Genomic DNA, 20721 nt, shown 5'->3' on the forward strand with positions numbered 1-20721 from the left:
GTTCCGAAGGCTGCTTACACCTCTCTGCTGGGAACCACTACAACCCAGAGCCTCCTGGTTCACAACCAGTTCCCAAAAGCAAAATTTCCTTTTGCAAGCTTGATCGCAGTTTCCTAGGAAACAGTTCTCCCCTCCCTTTTTGCCTGCAACAGACATTTATCCAGAAACTCCCAAACACAGAGATGAAGGTAGGTACTGCAAATGTTCAAGATCTGACAATATTTTTTTTAGTTCTTAAGTTTTCTGTATAAAAGTCATTAACTGATGACTCTATTAATAATTAACTGGGGCAATCTAACTGTTTAAGGGCCTAAACGAAGTCCATTTCAATAATTCCAATGATTACTTGTCCAGTAGTCATGCTGCATCATTCCTCTGTCCTCTTTCTCCATGTCCATGGCAGACATGACTAGTGGATCACAGAACTCGTCACCACGCCTAGTTCTGGGCTCATGGTTGTCAACTCGGCAGTCCAGGCCCCTACTGTCACTGGAGCAGAGATGACAAGTAAGATAACCGTTACCTTTCCTAGCATTAGAATAAAAATTTCTTAAAAGTAAGGCAAATGTCTAGTTCCTGAAGGCAGACAATGAATGTACACGAAGCCATAAAAGTTTGAGGAAAAAAAATGGCTGTGATTCTTCTGGATTTACACCTTTTGCATTAGTTTCTCTGATAATTAAATGTGTTTATTTTTCTTCATAGACTTATTACCATTATATGAAAATTTTTCTGCATTTTTAAGGTTCTATATACTATTTTAGAAGTAGTAAAATATGAGGTCAAAGAGTGCCCCAATCACTCCACCATGCACATGTATATCTCTTGAAATGAACAAATGCAAATGAATATGCATTACACTTACTTTAAGTTTAAATGGCAGAAAGAAAAACATTCAAGTGTCTAAAAACATAGACAACCAAGTCATGTTATACATCATTTTGGGGAAAGACATAGTTCTCTGGCAATAAACTGCTCACCCATGAAATGAAACAACCCTTCTAGAAAGGTATGATTAATTATGTAATAAACACTGGATGTCTTTAAAGTCACTGGGAGAAACAGCTGGGGGTTGGTGCTCTAGGAATCTCAATGGGCAGCATCCTTTGTCTCCAGCCCACTATGCCCAACACCAAGTGTACAGACGAGGGAGAGCCAAGTGAAGGACAGGGTAGTGGGAAGGACAGAGTTCTCTACTCAGCATCCATTAGGGGCCAGGTGGCCAGGCCAGGCCCTCTCCCACTTATTATCTCACAACCAAACTGCACAGTAGGTTCTAAAGCTTCCATCTCTACACAAGAGGAGCCTGAAGGTCAGAGTGAGTCAGTAACTTGCCCAGAGTGACAAAGACAATGAGAGGCAGAATCAGGAATCTACTGGGGATGTGTCTGGATCCAGAGTCCTTCCAAAATACCATATTATCTGTACTGCCAAGAGAGGAGAGAGCGAGCTTGGTGAGGAAGATGGAGGAGCAGTGCAGGGGAGAAAACAACTGACGTAGCAGAGTGGATCCCACCACCCTGACCTGCTGAGTACAAGCTGGGAGCTGTGGCTATTCGCCCCCTTGGCTTTGTTGAGTTATACAAATACTAGATGTACCTCCATCCTGGTCAGGGGCTCTCAACTCTTTTATTTAAAGAAACTCCATTCTCTACTCCCCTGTGTGATCCTCAGCACACAGAATAGGAGTGCTTAAAGGAATAGGAGAAGCACTAGTCCAAGATTCAGAATTCATGGGTTCAGGCATAGCTCAACACTTTTTTGTGCAGCACTGATCAAGTCATATAGAAGTTTTGGGTCTCAGTTTACTTATCTGTAAAATGGGCATAGTAATAATAATAAAGATAATGTACACAGGCCCTTAGTAAACTATAAAGCATTATATTAAAACATGCAAAGAATTCTGATTATTCTTCCTTTATTCTCTCCCTCGTACAATCAAAAGCATTTTAAGCATCTAATAGCATCAGATTGAGTCACATACAAGGGAGTATAAGACATGATGCTGGCAGTCAAGGAAATTGACAATCTAGGTGGACAGACACATCTACAACATTAAATGAACACTCCAAGGTTGAAAAGATTAAGTACCAATAAAATCTATGTGAGTACTGAGATGAGAGATCACAGGGCACTGGAGTGGTGTGAAATACTATCTTATTCTTCCTGAATATCCGGCCCTGCCCTTCCTGAATATCCCCACCCCTTAATGTCAGGGTTGGCCATGTAACTTGGTGTGGGCAATGAAGCATGAGCAAAAGTGGCAAGTATCATTTCCAGGCAGAAGTTTGAAGAGTCAGTGCATGCTTCACCATGTACCTACCCATTTCCTTCTGTTACCAGAGCCAGTAATGCTTTAGTTTAGGTAGTGGCTGTTTTTCGGATTTGGACTCTTTCTGTCAACTCAGAGAGTTGTTTTAAGCCAATGTGATTTTTGGGTTGTTACTGCAGCATAACCAAGCCTGTGCTAACTGATACATATGATCATAGAGAGGCTAACAGAAGAGGTAGGACCTGGGATGAGCCACAAGGACAGCAGTGTCATCTAACATTTGTATAGGGCTTGAGAGTTATTTACCAAGTGCTTTATGGGACATTCTACTGAGACAGTATATCCTCCAAGGCTACAGACCATTCAGTTTTTATTATGGCTATATCTTTGTGCCAAGCACTGTGGCTGACACATAGCAGAGACTTAAGAAGTGCTGTCTAATAAATCCCTAGAGAGGTAGATGGGGCCAGGCTGACATAAAATAGAAGAAGAAGAAGGGAGAAAAGAAATTCTAGGTAGATAGCACAGCCTGATGCCTCAAGGTAGAAATGGGGAAGATGTGGCCTTGGGCATGAAGAAAGCAACTTTTCAGATCACTTAGAAATAAACAGGTACAATTATGATTAAGTTATAAAGCAAAAAAAAAAAAAAAAAAAAAAAAAGATAATGCTCCTTCTGGATAATGACAGCCATTTCTCTTTTCCCCTGCCCTGCTTGGTGTCATTTTTGAGGGGATAATCCACTCTGGTGCCATGGTTTCAAGGTATAAAGTGATGATTAACAACATATGATTAAAGGTCACCCAAGATTTGAAGACTTAAGTTGTATATCATCTTCTTTTTCATTTTTTTTTTTATTTTTAAGAAGCACTCTAATTTGTACAGGACAGACATATTTAAATCTTTTATTTCCAACCCCTGACTTAGTGAATTTAATGAATAGTATTAGGTTTTATCTTTTTTAATAAATATCTTCTACAGCTTCTCTTATGTCAATAAAAAAAACAAAGCAAGTCTTAAGCCAGAAGCTATATAGACATAAATTAGAACATTTACTTTAGGCAAGTAAAGGGCACAGACAATTACTCTAGACCACCAAACTTGTGGGGAAAATATATTAAGAAATCCTACCCCATCCATTAGACATAATGCTTTTAGTAATTATTGCTTATCTTTCTAATGGAATTCAAAGTGCTGGAGAAAACTAGTTTGGCAAGCAAGTACCTTTAGGGCTAAGGTGATTTCTGTGACATTATTAGTCTCTAATTCATGTAGAAAGCCACAAATGTCACTTGGATTGGTCAATAAATATTAATTGACTGCAGAGATCCATTTTTAACCCTGATGTTCTTTTAGCTATTCAGGGATTTATAAGAAAAAATATTTCACAATACTTTTGGAGCAGAATACATAGCACCTCCCAATCACTGAATAATAGGAAAGTACAAGAAAATCTGTATTTCATACAACATGTTGTTTAATGGGGCATAACAACTGGACTCCATTTATTATTCATTCATTCACTCATTCATTCATTCAAATTTGCATCCCATTTGCTTCCAAAAAGAAACATGTGGTTTTTACAATAAAAGGCACACATTCTATCAGGCTCTTAAATTAGAAAAGTAAAATATTTAAAGCTAAATAGAAGGAAGGGGGACATAACTCTACATATCAATTAAGTTAAGCTTGAATCGCATTCAACCATTTCTGATCCACAAAAATGGCAATTTCATTATGGTTCAGTCTAATATTATTACTGCAATTGAGCATTCAATTTAACTTAAAACTTCCTGGGAAGTCTGTCATTTAAGGGAAAAATTACCATTGTTAACTAATGAGATGCAATCAAATTGTTTAAGAGAAACACCATCATCTAGGTACTAAAGTGTAAAAGAAAATTGCAAGTCTATTTTTTATACAAGGGCAACTTAACATAAAGGACAACGTCTTCGGTGATGATATTATCAAAAAAGTAGAAATTTTCTTCATGTGGTTACCAGTTAAAACTATGCTGACTGCAATGAAAACTATGCTTGTTAGGATACAAAACTTTTCATGAAGGCAAGGGGAGTAGGAATGCTAAGCAATTGAAAGTTTAAAATCATAGCTTTGGTATAATATAACACGATATAAAGCTATCATTCAGAATCCCTGGTTCAGTGTTCTTCAGTGTTTCCTAACATGGTGTACTCCAGAAAGCTCTGGAGGTTCATTGGTGTGAAGCAAATAATGTGTTTTATGCTCACAAAGTGTTAAGTGCAGGAAAACTCAGAGCCTTTAGACACATATTAGGGGCTCTCTCTGAGAGCAGGCCATTGCTCTCAGATGCAGTGTTCCCTGAAATTATTTACCATGGAAACTTTATGTTTAAACCACCAGCTATTGAGCTGGAAGAGTATTCAGCTCAAAAAATTTTTGGAAAAGCTGACCAATGGCAGTGTTATTCAAATTATTATGAATTAGTAGTCACAAACAACATTTAAAAAAATTAAATACAATAGAATAGGAAAGAAAAATATCAAAGGACAGACAGCATGTTCATGATAAGTGATGAGTAAGAGAGAGAGAGAATGAATTGGGTCATGCCATAAACTGCATCACACAAAAAAGTATGAAAGCCAACAATGCAGACAAACAGATGACTATGAAGAATGCGGAGGTTCAAACAATTTTTTTTTAAATATTAAATCTAATAACTGCCCTTACCAAATTTATTTCCCTGTGAGTAGAGACAAATACACAACCAGCAAGTTAAATTGAGCATCCTTCAAAGACAGTGGCGTGTAAGTTTCCATAGGCTACTGTTGTGCCCCAGAGGAAGGAATGGCCGGTTCAATCGAAGAAAAGGTAAGGGTTTCATAGAGGCAGCTTGAGAGACTAGCAATCAGGAAAGTGCACCCCAGGTGATGAGAACTGCAGGGGAAAGTCACCTGCCGGTGCAGTTGGTAGGTGCACTCAGCTCAGCCAGGCCAGAGGGGAGGTGGGGAGCTGGGCAGAGGCAGTGAGTAGCAGGCGGGGTAAGACCTGAGAGAGGGATCACCTGCAGAGTTTGGACTCCAACCTATAAGCAGGAGGCAACAACATGCCTTTACGTATTAGAAAGGGCTGCAGTGTGGTGGGTTGTTTGGAGCAAGAAGGAAGTAGAGAGACTAATGGGGAGGTCGTTACAGTGAGATGGGGTTTAGGTATTGGGAGTGGAGAGACAGGTATAAGAAATGTTAAGAAAAATTAGCCAAAACTTGGAAATAAAGCAAAAGGATGACTGTGTGTCTTTTTAGTGTAATAGTAGAGCAATATTTAATGAGTCCCTCCTAAGGATTATTTAATTCCCTAGTGCAGCACTGTCCAATAGAAATCTAATGTGAGCCACATATGTAATTTAAAAATTTCTAGTAGCCACAGGAACAAAAGGAAAAAGAAACAAGTGAAATTAATTTTAATAATGTTTACTTAACCTATATGTCTAAAATAGTATAACTTCAACATGTACTAATACAAAATATTGTCATGAAATATTTGACATTCTTTTTTTATACAGTGTCTTCTAATTCCACAGTGTATTTCGCACTTATTTACATCTCGATTCAGATTAGCCACATTTTAAGGTTTCAGTAGCCACCATACTGAAAGTACAGCTCAAGGGGAAATGTGTCTTTGTCTGATTTACTATTTACTAGATTCTGTGAAGTTAGCTGTTAAATTGTAGAAGACTCAAAGTTAAAAATGATTCTTGTCCAGTAGAAAAGATAACCTCAAAGTTGAAGGTTTTATTGCCTGCAGAACATTAACCAGCTTTGTATCTAACTTAGTGACCTATTTTAGCATTCTTCCTTCCTTCTCTTTTCCTCTGGCTGCTAAGATTTTCTTTATGCCTTTGGTTTCAGCCATTTTACTAATGTCTTAGTTTACCTGAGCTGCTGTGACAAATACTACAAAATGGGTTGGTCCACACAAGCATCTATTGTCTCACAGTTTTGGAGGCTAGAAGTCCAAAATCAAGCTGTCAGCAAGGCCATGCTTTCTCCCAGAATTGGTTGTGATCTGGTGAGGGCAGTCCTCTATTACATAGCCGTCTCTCTCTCCTCTCTCGCTTCTACTGGTTTCTGGCTTATTCCTGTGGCTTTCTCTCACTGTGTCTGAATATCTTCTCTTTATAAGGCCTCTAGTCATATGGACTAAGACCCATTAAGATTCAATTTGGCTACATCTTAACAAATAATATCTTCACAAAAGGTCCTATTAGAAATGGGTTCACACCCATGGGAAAGCAGATTAAGAACATGTCGTTTGTGGATCTATAATTTAATCCCCAACAACTAGGATGTGCCAAGGAAGGTGTGTAAGTATATAGGTGTGTAAAGGTGTGTGTGTGTGTGTGCTTGTTTAATTCATCCTGCTTGAGGTTCCTTGTGCTTTTTGAAAACACAAATGCTTCCTCATGGCTGGACTGTCAGTTTTGGAAGATTCTCAGCCTTTCCTATATTCCTCTGAACTGGGTTTGTTATCCTGCTGGTTCCCTCCCCCATGAGTTAAATAAATCTTTGACACATACTCACTGCATACTTTTAAAATTATATTATAAACAGCTTTATTGAGGTAAAATTGGCAAATAATAATGCACATATTTAAAAAAATAGAATTGGTAACTTTCAACATTTTTATCTATCTGTGAAACAATCACCACAATCAGGATAGTGAGTATATCTCAAACTTCCAAAATTTCTTCTTGCATCTTTACAATCTTTCTCTCATCCCTCCCCAGGCAGCCACTGATCTACCTTCTGTCACTATAGATTAGCTTAGCTTTCATTTTCTAGAATTTTATATAAATGAAACCATACAGAATGTACTCTGCTTCTCTTACTCAGCATAACTGTTTTAGGATTCAGTCATTTTGTTGTATATCACTAGTTCATTCGTTTTTACTGCTGTGTTGTATTCCATTGTATGAATATACCACAATTTGTTTATCCATTTATCTGCTGATGGGCATTTGAGTTGTTTACAGTTCTATTACTCACTGCATAGATGAACGTCTGGTTTTAAAATTTTGAAAATCATATTTTGACCTAAGAATTTAGGAGGTAGAATCATTAGGACTTGAACACTCACTGTATGTGGGGAGTAACAAGCAGAAGGAGGGTAAAAGGACTCCTAAGTTTCTAGTTCATGCACTGATTAGATGGCAGAGCAATTAACCACAGTGGCCCCGCATGATCTGAATGCATGAATGCATGCACACATGTGTAAATGAAAGAATGAATGAATAAATGTATGAATGCAGAATATGGGAGAAGGAATGGCTGTGGAAATGGGGTCAGGAGTATGCATGTTTAAAGACGATCATCTCAGTTTTGACCACATTGAGTTTAACAGATTTGAAAGAGCAAAGGGGACCTAATCCTAGAGTAGCCCAGTACGGGCCATACTATTCATGAGCTCATGGTATACAATTAGGGAAAGAAGCTTTCAAAAGACAGCTGAAATGGATTGCTGGATTCTCTGGAGCTCAGACAGTTGCTTATAGACTTAGAGAGGCTTGTACCTTCTTATCCTTTTCTAGATCACCATTCCTGTTATGCATGCAAAAAGGCAGACAGGGGAAGACAAGGTCCTGCCAAGGGGTAATTGGATACTTTCAATTGAACGAAATAACTTTTTCACAGATTTGGTAATCAAAGAAGGGATAACTCTTAAAAAACAAAACAAAAAAAAGTTACTGGTGCCCTTGATGAATGTAAAATTTTTGCAACACTCATCCTGCAGGCTGCCATATGACCTTGCCTTTTTCTTTTTCTTTTTGACACAGAGCTAGTTTCAGTGATCACCTAGAGAAGTCTGGTTCACTGAGCTGGAGACTTAAGTTTTTCTTGTTTTGTTTCCAACAAATGTACACCTAGGAGCTCTCCTTTAAGGAGGCAGCAAGGAAGGATTTAGAGAGCAGAGAGGCAGGAGCCACGGGTCAAGATCAATTTAGCAGTAACAAGTGACTCCCAACTCTACCATGACCTGCCACTGCCCTGGGCTGGGTAGCTCAGTGTACAAGACATGGGGCCCGTGAGCCCTGCCTGAAGGCTGGATTTCCAATGGGCAGACTGTTCTGCCCAGGGGAAAGTGCACCCTTGAAAATGCAGCTGGATCCACTTGTCTAAAGGGGCAGACTCCACTAGGCAGGGCAGGTGGCTAGGCCTAGAGAAGCAACTGTGAGTACTTCAGGGAAAGGCAGCACCTGTCTGGCGAGCTCCAACTCACGGCCTAACTCTCCCCCTCCCATTGCTTGACCAGTCTGTTTGCCATGTCAGCAAACCTGTGCTCATCCTCATTTCCTTTAGAGCCTATAACTGTGCCACTTCCATCCCACCCCACTCCAGTGCTTTCAAATATTTCTTCCCCTTTGGCACATTGCTGGTGTAAAATATCTGACTGAATTAGAGAATTTTCTGGATTTTATTTTTCTTACTTTCCCCTCCGGTTTCTCCAGATACACAAGTGGTGCTAGGGCTAGTCTGTCACCCACTCTGTTCCTTTATTTATAGTTGAAATGTTTCTGGGGTTAAAGGAATTACCCTTTCTGTAGTAAACAAACTAACTGGCTCCCTTATTTATTTATTTTTTTAATTCAGTTTTATTGAAATACATTCACACACCATACAATCATCCATGGTATACAATAAACTGTCCACAGTATGATCACATAGTTATGTGTTCATCACCACAATCTATCTCTGAACATTTTCCTTACATCAGAAAGAATTAGAACAAGAATAAAAAATAAAAGTGAAAAAAGAACACCCAAACCATCCCCCCATCCCACCCCATTTGTCCTTTAGTTTTTATCCCCATTTTTCTACTCATCCATACACTAGATAAAGGGGGTGTGATCTACAAGGTCTTCACAATCACACTGTCACCCCTTGTAATCTACAGTATTATATAATTGTCTTCAGGAGTCCAGACTGCTGGGTTGGAGTTTGGTCGTTTCAGGTATTTACTTCTAGCTATTCCAATACATTAAAACCTAAGAGGTGTTATCTACATAGTGCATAAGAATGTCCACCAGAGTGACCTCTCGACTCCATTTGTAATCTCTTAGCCACTGAAACTATTTCGTCTCATTCTGCATCCCCCTTTTGGTCAAGAAGATACTCTCAGTCCCACGATGCCGGATCCAGATTCATCCCCGGGAGTCATATTCTGCATTGCCGGGAAGATTTACAACCCTGGGAGTCGGGTCCCACGTAGGGGGGAGGGCAGCGAGTTCACCTGTCGAGATGGCTCAGTTAGAGAGAGAGAGGGCCACAACTGAGCAACAAAGAGGTACTCAGGGGGAGACTCTTAGGCACAATTATATGCAAGTTTACTGGCTCCCTTATTTTTAACAGGCCCAAAGTCTGATTCAGTATTTCTGCCCTCAAGCTGCCATGCCCATGCCTGCCTGATTCTGCTTCTGGGAATTTTTGGCCCTTAGAAATTAGGTCTGTGCTTGAAGACCCCAAGTTTTCCTTAATTTTTAGCTTTGATTCTTCATCTTTTCTTCCTTTTTCCAAATGGCACTTCCTTGGGACACTCTTTGGAAAAGAGTCTAAAGGAAATGAATTTCCAGTTGGAGTTATAACAAAGAAACATGGGACACAGAACTTGTGCTGCCCAAAGGCTTTGTGCTGTTGAGATGGCCAGCAGAGCATACAACCCCATCGCCTTCTCGTCTAAGGAAGGCAGCCAGCAAGCAGGAAGAGAACAGAAATGTGGATCCCCATGGGAAGCTGGGGCAGCCTCATGCTGACTCTCTGGCCTGAAGAGCTTGCATTCTATCTCATTCATGACAGCAGCAGGAAGTTGCAGAACCCAAGTGACTGGACTGAAAATTCATAACAGGCTAATTTTCATAAATTCTCACCTTTACCTATTAAAAAATAATACCCCCCAAACACAGGTCATTCCAAAGCTTTAATTCACAGCTGTGATATTTAATCACCAAATCTGGCTAATTAAGAGGGGCAGAAAAATAGAAAGGCATTTGGGAGGGCTCTGAATATTGCCTATAGCCTTTGAAGAGGCAACTATGAATGAGCTCTGGGAAGAGTCACGAACTCAGCAGTCAAGACACACAGTGAACAAATTAACAGTGGACTAATTTTAGATATTTAAAGTCAAAGACAGAATAATACTAACCCACCAATGTTTTTAAAATTTCTACAAATGTTTTGTAACATGTATGGTTGACCCAGGATGATCTTTCATGGAAATATTACCATGTTAATAAAAATGGTATTCCTGGGTACAATGTGTGACCCTTCTACCAAAGTACTTCCATATATATATATATATATATATATATATATATATATATATATATAAAGAGGTTTATGATAGGAATTGGCTCACATAACCATGGGGGTTGACAAGTCTGAATTCCACAGGGCAGGCTGCAAGTTGAAAACTCTGATGAAGGTGACACTGAATTCCCCAGAAAAAATGGGATGGCTGAAGTAGAGATATTCTTCCTCCTAACTGCTGAAATCTTCAGTTCTTGCTTTAAGGCCTCCAACTGATTGGAAGAGGAGATTCCACTCATTACTAAAGGCAATTTCCTTTGTTGATTGTACAATGCAACCAACTTACTCTTGATTTAAATCCATCTACAAAATACCTCCACAGTAACTATCAGGCCAGTGCTTGCTTGACCAAACAACTGGACTCATAACCTACCCAAGCTGACACATGAAATTAACCTTTACAGTCTCCTCTAGTTCTCAAAAACTTGCCATAATTGTACACGGTGAGACTACTTGAGTTCAACCTGATGTTCTCAAATTCCTCTTCCCCAGTGTGATGGTTTGAAGCTGTATGTACCCCCAAAAAGATCATGTTCTTAAAGCTATTCCATTTGTTGGGTGTGGGCCCATTGTAGGTAGCATCTTTTGGGTGAGTATGATCTTAAATTGAGATATGACCCACCTCATTTAGGGTGTGTCTTAATCCTCTCATTGGAGTCCTTTATAAAAGGATAAAAGACAGAGAGAAGATACAGAAAAACAAACCTGAGAGAAGCAGAGAGAGAAAAGCCAGAGAAGCTGAGAGATGGAACAATCAGAAGCTGAAAGCAACGAAACCTGAGAAGGAAGAGCAGATGCTACCTTGTGCCTTCCCATCTGACAGAGGAGTCTTGGATTGCCAGCAGCCTTTCTTCAGGAAGAAGGGATCATCCTGTTGATGCCTTGATTTGGACATTTTTGTGGCCTCAGAACTGTATACTTGTAAGTTGATAAACCCCCTTGGAAAAGCCAAGCCATTTCTGGTATATTGCATTTCATCAGCTTTAGCAAGCTAAAACACCACGTGACCAACTGTGCCATATTATGTTCTCAGTCACTGGACCTGCCACAAAGCCAAACATCTCAGGATGATATGTCTGAGTAAAGAGGTTCAGGGCAACAATCTGTGTATGAAAAGCAGTGGCTGCACATTCACTTGCAATAACATGAGCCTTTTAGCAATTCATCAAATACCCACTCAGTTATGGAGCATCTGCAACATGCCAATAATGGAGCTAGGGTTTGGGTTATAATTGTTACAACTTTCCCTGCTCTCAAGGACACTAATCTATATTTATGTGGGTCATTAGGCTATGTCTCCAGTAAAGCTAATCTGCCTTCTTTTCTTGGAATGCTCCAGGTTTTCCAAGAAGATCACTGTACTCTGAAAACTGACAGAGAATCACTGCAGCTAATCAAGATAGATCACCCACACAGTGCTTTCAGAAAGGCCTGTTTCTCTTTCTGCTGGGGGATGCAGGGGAAGTGCAAGGGAAGGTGTTCAGGGATAAACATCAGAATTTTCTGTTCTCTCTTGACATGACAGCTGCAAGCCCCCATGCGTTACTGGCTGGTGCTGAAAGACGCTTATCAGAAATGCTGGATTATGCACTGGAACCAGACCCAAATGGCTGATGTGTTCCACAGAAGAAACTTGTCCTCATATACTTATGGACAGGGACCACATCATCATGAAAGATCTGTTTGAAAATGCCCTCACACCCTCCTCACACCCTCCTTCTTGGATGATGACTTACAATGTCTTTCCTTTAAGGTTATTCTAAGCTGGAAGTATTATAGCAAGCATCCTAGCAAGATTAATAGAAGGCAAGGAAGTCACTTTTAAAGATATAAAATATAACCATAGTATAAGTCAGCAAAATGGTTAAGTAAATCCTGATGCTTCTGCTTATCATGGTGCTGTATTAAAAAGAAATTAACTCTGGAGGTCAAGATAATACTGTAGTGTGGGAGAGAATTATTGCTTTCCCTGAAGACTTTTCTCCCTGAGGCAAGACAGAACATACCCTAGATTAAACTTTCATCAGCAGGTCTTGGAATTTCATCAATCTTTCATTACTGTCTGGCTTACCAGATGTCATTAGGAACTTCTCCATCCTCCACACAGAGACCCCACCAAATTACTCCAAGGCAAAGAAACAATGGCAAAGCAAAAATAGAGATAACGTTCAAATTTGCTCTAAGAGACAGTATTTTTAAATCCCTGTCACCTAAAACAGAAATGCCCTTTTATCACTGACTTCTACCAATTTAGAAAGAAAGTCTCTGCAGCACAAGCATTTCTGTGTTGCCCACAATGTGGTCCACACTGAGCAGAAAGAATAGCCATGCCCATTTGCTAAAAAAAAATATACCACCTCTCTCAAATGACCTCCTTGTGGAAGACACACTCTTCATGCTGTTAGGTGGCTGCCTCCTTTAGTCAGTGCTAATTCAATCTTAAGGGTCAACAGAGGAGCATATAGGGCAGGATCAATCAGGAGACAGAAACCACCCACTTATTTGAACAGATAACAGAATATACAGAATTCTAACGAGGTAACTAAAAGGGCAAAAGGAGAACCTGAAGTTATTAGGGAGCTGGCAATTGCAGGAAGGATGTGACCCATCCATCAGGTTGAGAGAACAAAGTACAGAGGATGGAATTATTAAAATTTTGAAGCTTGGAGAAGGATCTCTGTGGAGCAAAACCTCTGACCACTGAGGCAGCAATGCTGGTGTCTCTGGGCTTGAAGGTGGGACCCTGAGAGCCTGGGACTCAGACCCTTACAGAAAGCATGCAAGCCAGGGATGCAAAGAAGTTGGTTCTGGGCCCAGCTGCTGCTATCAGAAAGATCTGTGCCCTCGGGGTGAAGAAGCCTTGCCGGGTTTTACAGAAACAGGAAGCAGGCAGGAAGGAGCAGGTCCTTTCTTCCTCCTCCAGTCTCACAGCCTCCTTCTAGCATCCCATGCTCTTCAGAGTAAAACAGATAGCCAACCAGAGAAGCAGAAGTATGTTTTTCTGTGTCCCAGCCCCGGCATTACAAAACAGTGCAGAGAAAGGTGGGTTTGAAACTGTGAGAAGCAGCTTAATAACTGGGACAGGAAGCAATGGTGCATGGATTAAAAGACTTGATGCTGTTAGTTTGCAGTCAGCAAGCAGATAGCTAATGGCTTTGCTTGTTCTTTCTTGGAAATAGAGTTTTAACTTGGCAGCTGTCCACCCAGCTAAAGACTCCATTTCCCAGAGTCCCTTGCAGCTAAGTGTGACCAACGGGATATGAACACAATGTGAGACATGCAAATTCCAGGTCATCTTCAACTGAAAGACAAGTCACTTGCCCTGGTTACATCATATAACACTCAGAGGGTGGCAGAGCAACAACCTAGAAGGAGCCTGTGTCCCTGAGTGACTGTGGCACAGCGCTACCCTGCCAGACTGTACTGCTCACTGCAGATGGCTACATGAGAACTAATCTCTATTATTTAAAACAGTGAACTTCAGAGTACTCGGGGCAGCACCTGGCCTGCACCCTACTTAACACCCAAAGCTCTGGCTCTAAGAAATAGTAGTAGGTCTGAGCAATGCTTACAGGTCCCCCGAGTGCTGGTAGAATTAAGACTCAGGTGGGAAAGCAGAGACAATAGAAAAGGACTCCGCCCTTTCCATGACATCTTCCTACAAGAGCCACAAAGATCTAATTCTACTCTGAATGCATTATTACTTTAATGTCCTTTCTGTAAAACTCCTGGGCCATACAGTCTGGGTTATATCATAATCTTCTTCTTCTTTTTTAGCAACCCTTTAAAAATGTAAAAACGTTCTTAGCACATGGACCATACAAAAACAGTCTTTGGAGCCATAGTTTGCTGACATCTGCTCTCATTTCCTAAGTGTGGCCTCATCTCCTCCATGAGGAGGGCCTTAAGGACAGGCCCCGACCACAGACTTCTCCTGTACCCTGCCACTGCCTAGCACAGTATTTAGTACACATTAGATGCACCCCTCCCCACCCCTGCAGGCCCCAGGTTATTTGCAACCCCAGTCATCTCTTGTCAGGATTAGCAGAGCAACATCCTATTTGGATTAGTGAAAATACCCAGGTTCTGTTCTTTGTTCTGCCAAAGCTAGTTGGGTCATCTAAGGTAAGTCACATGCTTCTGCCCTTAGTTTCCTAGTCTCCAAAATAAAGAGGCTGAAAGATATTAATAACCACCCCATTTAAATTTAAAAGCCGGTAAGTAAAAGTTTTGAATATTCTAACCAAGTACCCCCAATATTACTCAGGACCCAAAACAGGGGTGTTTAAAAAATAAAACAACAGTAACAAAACAACACTAGCAGGAAAACGAGCACTAGTCTTTTTTAAACAACTTAATCTAGAGTCTTGGTGCATAAAACCTGTTGGAACTATCCTGGGAGAAGAGAATATGAAAAACAAAACCAGTATAATTGAGACTCACAATATTCTTTAATAAAAGATTCTAAGATCTTAACTACATAAAACTATCATATCAAAGATAAGCTTATTTGAAATTTATGAATAATCTATTCTGTAGATTTTATTAAAATTTGTTCATCAGAAAAAGAAAACTTTTCTTATGCACACTATAAGCACAATATTACAAGGTAAACAATGAACTTGCATAAAAAATTACTTTTAAAAAGGCACTTGAGCCCAGTGGCCCTTGATGGTTGCTATTAATTATGAAGGGACCTTATCTTCATTAGAGCAGGCCCAAATGGGATTGCCACCCAAAATAGTTTTTTATTACGATAATTAAAATTTTTCTTAAACAAAACAAAACTCCCCAAACACAGCATCCAGCATTGACACTAATTTAGATTAGCAAGTTTACTGACCAGAACAGTATCTTGTAAAGTGTGTTTTTTGTATTTCCATGAAAAAAAAGGGTTCCACAGTCCAGTCAGGGGACTGTTTTCTTGGAGAGTCACAGTGCACATCAGTATAGAAAAGCCTCTGAGAACATCCAGAATAAAGGGCCTGTTTCACATTGTCTAAACCATTGCTTCCCAGTTAACCCTAGAACCATTTCCCCCTCTCACAGAGCCTATGAAAATCTTACCTGATTAGCGTTCCATGGTATGCTGATAAGGAGGCTGCTCAGAAAAATTTCAAGAAGTCTTAAACCCTCTGATGACAACTTCTACCCATGTTTCCTTTTTGTGGGAAACAGATGGCATTAACAGACTGTATTGCCTGCCGTCCTTAAGCAAGGATCCTTTCCAAAAGAGGGCACAAGGCAAGAGGAGAATCCCTGACAAAAGTTTCCTATGTTCAGAAATCATGTGTGCTTGGTTCTGAAACTTCTATAAAGAATACAGAGAAAGCTGCCTCCCAAGGTCCTAAGGAGTAAGAGAGCTGTGGCTAGAAGTCAGCAATGACCCCTGACACAGGATTGTGACATCTCTCCCACCCCATCCTTGGCATGGTAGCTTTTCAGGCCCATAGAGACAAGATGAGAAGGGGCGCTCCGGAACATCTGCACAGTCACGAGAGTAAGACACCAGCTCTAAGACCTGGAACGTCTGCACATGTGAGGTTGTCCACTTTTACAGAGGAAGGGAGTAGCGCAGGCCAAGTCTTAGTGTGCCCTGTGCTGCATTGGACTGGAAATATAAGAATTATGAAACCCCTTTCACCGATCACTCACTTGGAGCCTTGAGCTCTGTCTTACTATGATCAAAAGGAGACAAAGTATGGTGTTGCCAAGAAAGGGGAGGCAGCTCCCACTGCAGCAGATACTAAAGCAAACGTGCTTTGAGAAATGCCATAATAAAGATCAGAATGTCCCTCAGGAGGAAGACAAAAACTTCAGCCCAGTTGTGCAACAACCAAACCACCAAAGAACACCAACATCTGATATGAATGCAACTCCTTATGTTGTTCTCAAAAAGAGGTTTCTCCAAATGAACCATGGAGAAATACTTTTATAAATTCTCAAAGTAGATGACTCAGTGAAGCACTCCGAATTTCAAGAAAGATTCCGTGCCTTTCAAACCACTAGTATATACATACTTTTCTTGTTCATTTTAACCACATCAAGAAATTCCCTATGAGATTCCATTTTTCTCAGCAAGGAAAGTTGCAAAAGAGAATGTGAAATGGGCTTGTTTTCACAAGCAAAATGAAACACTTTTATGTTTTATTCATGCACATTTAAAACCCCTTTTCTTTCCAGCATTACAAATTGAATTTGCTCTTATAAATTACTGTTGAAAAAAAAAAAGTAAAGGAAACTAAAAAGCAGAAAGACAAAGTCTCCTTCTTCTAGGGAATGAAAACTTAGGAGACCAATGGGAGAAATATAACCTTTCACTGGCAAACGTACTTTTTAATTTATTTTCAAAGCAATCCAGTTCAAGTGCTCCCAACCACCACATGATCTTGCTGAGATCCGGATGGCCTATGTGGAAAACTCTGTGCATTTCTAAATTACACATATCTGTTAGTATTGAGTAAGAATAAGAGTGGCTTAAAAAAACATAAGAAACCTGGCCCATATTTCAAAAATATAACATCAAGGCAATATAACCTAATTTACAAATAATTATCATTGGGGTTGGGGTGGGGTGGGACTTTTCCTGCTTTGTAGGACAATAGAATGTGTTAGTGTATAGAACAGCCTCTCATACCCTACATCAAATGATAATTTATCTTTGAAGCACCTCTGAGGTCTGATTCTCCCAAACCCTCACTATTTTTGAAAAGAAGCCATGTAATTAGCTGTACCTGCTAGCGTATGCTGCTTTAAAAAAATTAAGAGCTACCATTCATTCAGCATTTGCCATATTCCCATCTCTGTGCCAATTGCTGCTATTGCTACTACTCTATACACACACTTGTGTACACTTTGTAGTTCCTATTATTATCCCCATTTTATAGATGAGAGAAACTGAGGCCCAGGGAGCTTGAATAATTTTTCCAACTACTGTTTGAATCATTTTTTTTCCTGGACATGTAGCATTTGACCTCACTTTAAAGGGTTAGGTGGGCTGAAAACCCAATAAAAAAATCCACTCCCAACCCAATCTTAACAAAACACAACCCTGTCTAGGTATACATGTACATAACCATCTCCATCTTGGCTCCTGGCTTAAAAACAAACTCGGAGGCCAGGAACCAGGAGAGGATCAATCATCTTTATATCCAGGGCATTCCACCAATGCTAAATGTTTCTAATGATGCCCAAACATTATCAGATATTTCCTTATAAAATCATTCAATTCATGTTGATGCATAACTCCCACGTTATAGCTCTGCCAACTAGGTGACAGGTGTATAAGCATCGTCTACCCACTTATTCCCCGCAAGACACCTGGCCCAGCTGTCGCAGCTCCTTACTTCATTATAAAAAGCCCAAAGACACACTGTATTCCCTGGAAGTTTCATCCAATCAGCAGCCAGAGGACACTGCAGTGCTCTCTTTTACTGACCATTTCCCATGTCTGGATCTCAGTAGAAATACTTGCTCTTTGATGAATACTTAGCCATAATCCTTCCTTTACGGATTAGGACTTGGAACCGAGTCAAAAGACAATCAAATCGGAGCAGTGAGGGAAGGAGTCAAGCCACGCGCCTCCGTGGTCACCGCAGCCACCCTGCCACAACCCCTCCCAGGTCCTCAGGCCGAGATGGCCAGGGGGAGGCAGAGCAAGCAACAGGAGGCGGGTGCCAGACTGAGAGAGCTCCAGCAGGCAGGCCTGTGGCTGGAGGGAAGCCGCCTGCTGGCCCCTTCACCTTCCCTTCTTTCCCCCTCCCATCCTCCGGGCAGCACTGGTGCCTACAGCCAAAGTCAGTAAAAAGGAGCTCAACTCCAACCATGATGGAGTTGAAGAGACCTCAGAAAAAGAACAGCAGGAAGCAACTGAACATACTGATGAGGTACAAAATGGAACAGACAGACTTAATGAGCAAGCCAGTGAGGAGATTTTGAAAGTAGAACAGAAATATAATAAACTCCACCAACCATTCCTTCAGAAGAGGGTCAGGATTGATGGCCAAAATCCCAAATTCTGGACTAACAACATTTGTCAACCATCCCCAAGTATCTGCACTGCTTGGGGAGGGGATGAAGAGGTGCTGCATTATTTGACTAGAGTTGAAGTGACAGAATTTGAAGATATCAAATCAGGTTACAGAATCGATTTTTATAGTCATTTTGATGAAAACCCTTACTTCGAAAATGTTCTCTCCAAAGAATGTCATCTGACTGAGAGTGGTGATCCATCCTCAAAGTCAACTGAAATCAAATGGAAACCTGGATAGGACTTGATGGAATGTTCAAGTCAAATAGAATAAAGGAAGAGGCAGCAGGAAGAACCAGAGTGCTTCTTTGCCTGGCGTACTGACCATTCTGATGCAGGTATAGATGGGTTAGGAGAAGTCGTCAAAGATAATGTTTGGCCAAGTCCATTACAGTACTATTTGGTTCCTGATACAGATGATGAAGAAAGGGAAGGATAAGAAGAAGATGATGACAGAAGGATTGGAAGATATTGATGAAGAAGGGGACAACGATGAAGGAAAAGAAGAGGAAGATGATGAGGGAGAAGAAGGAAGGATGAAGGAGAAGATGACTAATAGAACACTGATGGATTCCAACTTTCCCTTTTTAATTTTCTCTAGTCCCTGGGAGAAAGTTGCAGTCTTTTCTCTCCCCTCTCTTGTGCTCAGTTGCCCTGTTTTTTGAATCTCCAATTGGCATTAAAGAAAAAAAATGGGGGCCTGGATATAATCATGAAAGTAGTGCCCAGCACCACCACCAGCCAGACCTGGTGCTCTAATGCCAAGTTACATGTGGGGCAGCTGCTGGCATGCCTTCATTCACTGGCATTAAAATGTGGCCAAGAAGACAGGTGTATTATGTCCCCCCAAATGCCATTATCTTTGATGTAATCTTGTGTGGGCATACCTATCAGTGTTAATTAGATTGAAATTCTTTGAGTGTTTCCACGGAGATGTGCCCCACCCAACTGTGGGTGATGACTCTGATTGGATAATTTCCATGGAGATGTTGGCCTGCCCATTGGGTGGGTCTGAATTAAATTACTGGTGCACTATATAAAATCAGATAGAAGGAGGGAGCTTGCTACAGCCAAGAGGGACACTCTGAAGAAAGCACAGGAGCTGCAGATGAGAGACATTGTAAAGACAGCCGTTGAAAGCAGACTCTTGCTCTGGAGAAGCTAAGAGAGGACAAATACCCCAAGTGCAACTAAGAGTGACATTTCTGAGGAACTGCAGCCTAGAGAGGAACATCCTGGGAGAAAGCCATTTTGAAACCAGAACTTTGGAGCAGATGCCAGCCACATGCCTTCCCAGCTAACAGAGGTTTTCCGGACACCACTGGCTATCCTCCAGTGAAGATACCCGATTGTTGATGCATTACCCGGGACACTTTATGGCCTTAAGACTGTAACTGTGTAACCAAATAAACCCCCCTTTATAAAAGCCAATCCATCTCTGGTGTCTTGCTTTCCAGCAGCATTAGCAAACTAGAACAACAGGCTATCACAGTAGGAAGGCTGTGTTGGTAAGGATTATTTTTTGTCTCAAGCACCAAGCTATCTAACAAAGCTATCTCAAATGAGACTCATCTATGTGAATCTGGGTGAGATGATGGACTCTGCATGGTCTGCTAAATGCTACTGTGCATATAACATTTTGAGGAGCTACCTAATGCATACGCTTTTAATGCTGTAAAATATAGTAGCTAAAATTCAATGCCACTTAGGTTTTCAGAGATGAATTAATGGCCAGCCTGGTCAAATTCAAAGCTTTTGATGTATAAATGGAACTATTCCATCAAGAGGCAAAGTGTAATAAATCCTGCTTAGATTGATAGCATGTAATTTTTATGCACAGGTGTGCTGGTTTGGATATATTATGTCCCACAAAATGCCATTATCTTTGATGCAGTCTTGTGTGGGCAGGAAATGTATTGATGCTGATTGGGTTAAAGACTTTTGAATGGATGTTTCCATGGAGATGTGATCACTCAACTGTGGACAAGATCTTTCATTGGATAGTTTCCATGGAGGTGTGGCCCCACCCATTCAGCGTGGGCCTTGATTAGTTCACTGGAGCCCTATAAAAGCTCAGACAGA

The 20721-nt window shown here is 40.7% G+C and overlaps 1 protein-coding gene and 1 pseudogene across 14 annotated transcripts in view; one reads left to right on the plus strand and one right to left on the minus strand.

The window, feature by feature from the left end:
- The window catches only part of APBB2 (amyloid beta precursor protein binding family B member 2), a 447074-nt gene that overhangs the window by 70519 nt on the left and 355834 nt on the right, over nt 1-20721 (minus strand). The window lies entirely within an intron of this gene.
- Nucleotides 453-19195, plus strand: LOC119529033 (annotated as a pseudogene).

Source organism: Choloepus didactylus, chromosome 3 (assembly GCF_015220235.1).
Source record: "Choloepus didactylus isolate mChoDid1 chromosome 3, mChoDid1.pri, whole genome shotgun sequence".
Taxonomy (NCBI): Eukaryota; Metazoa; Chordata; class Mammalia; order Pilosa; family Megalonychidae; genus Choloepus; species Choloepus didactylus.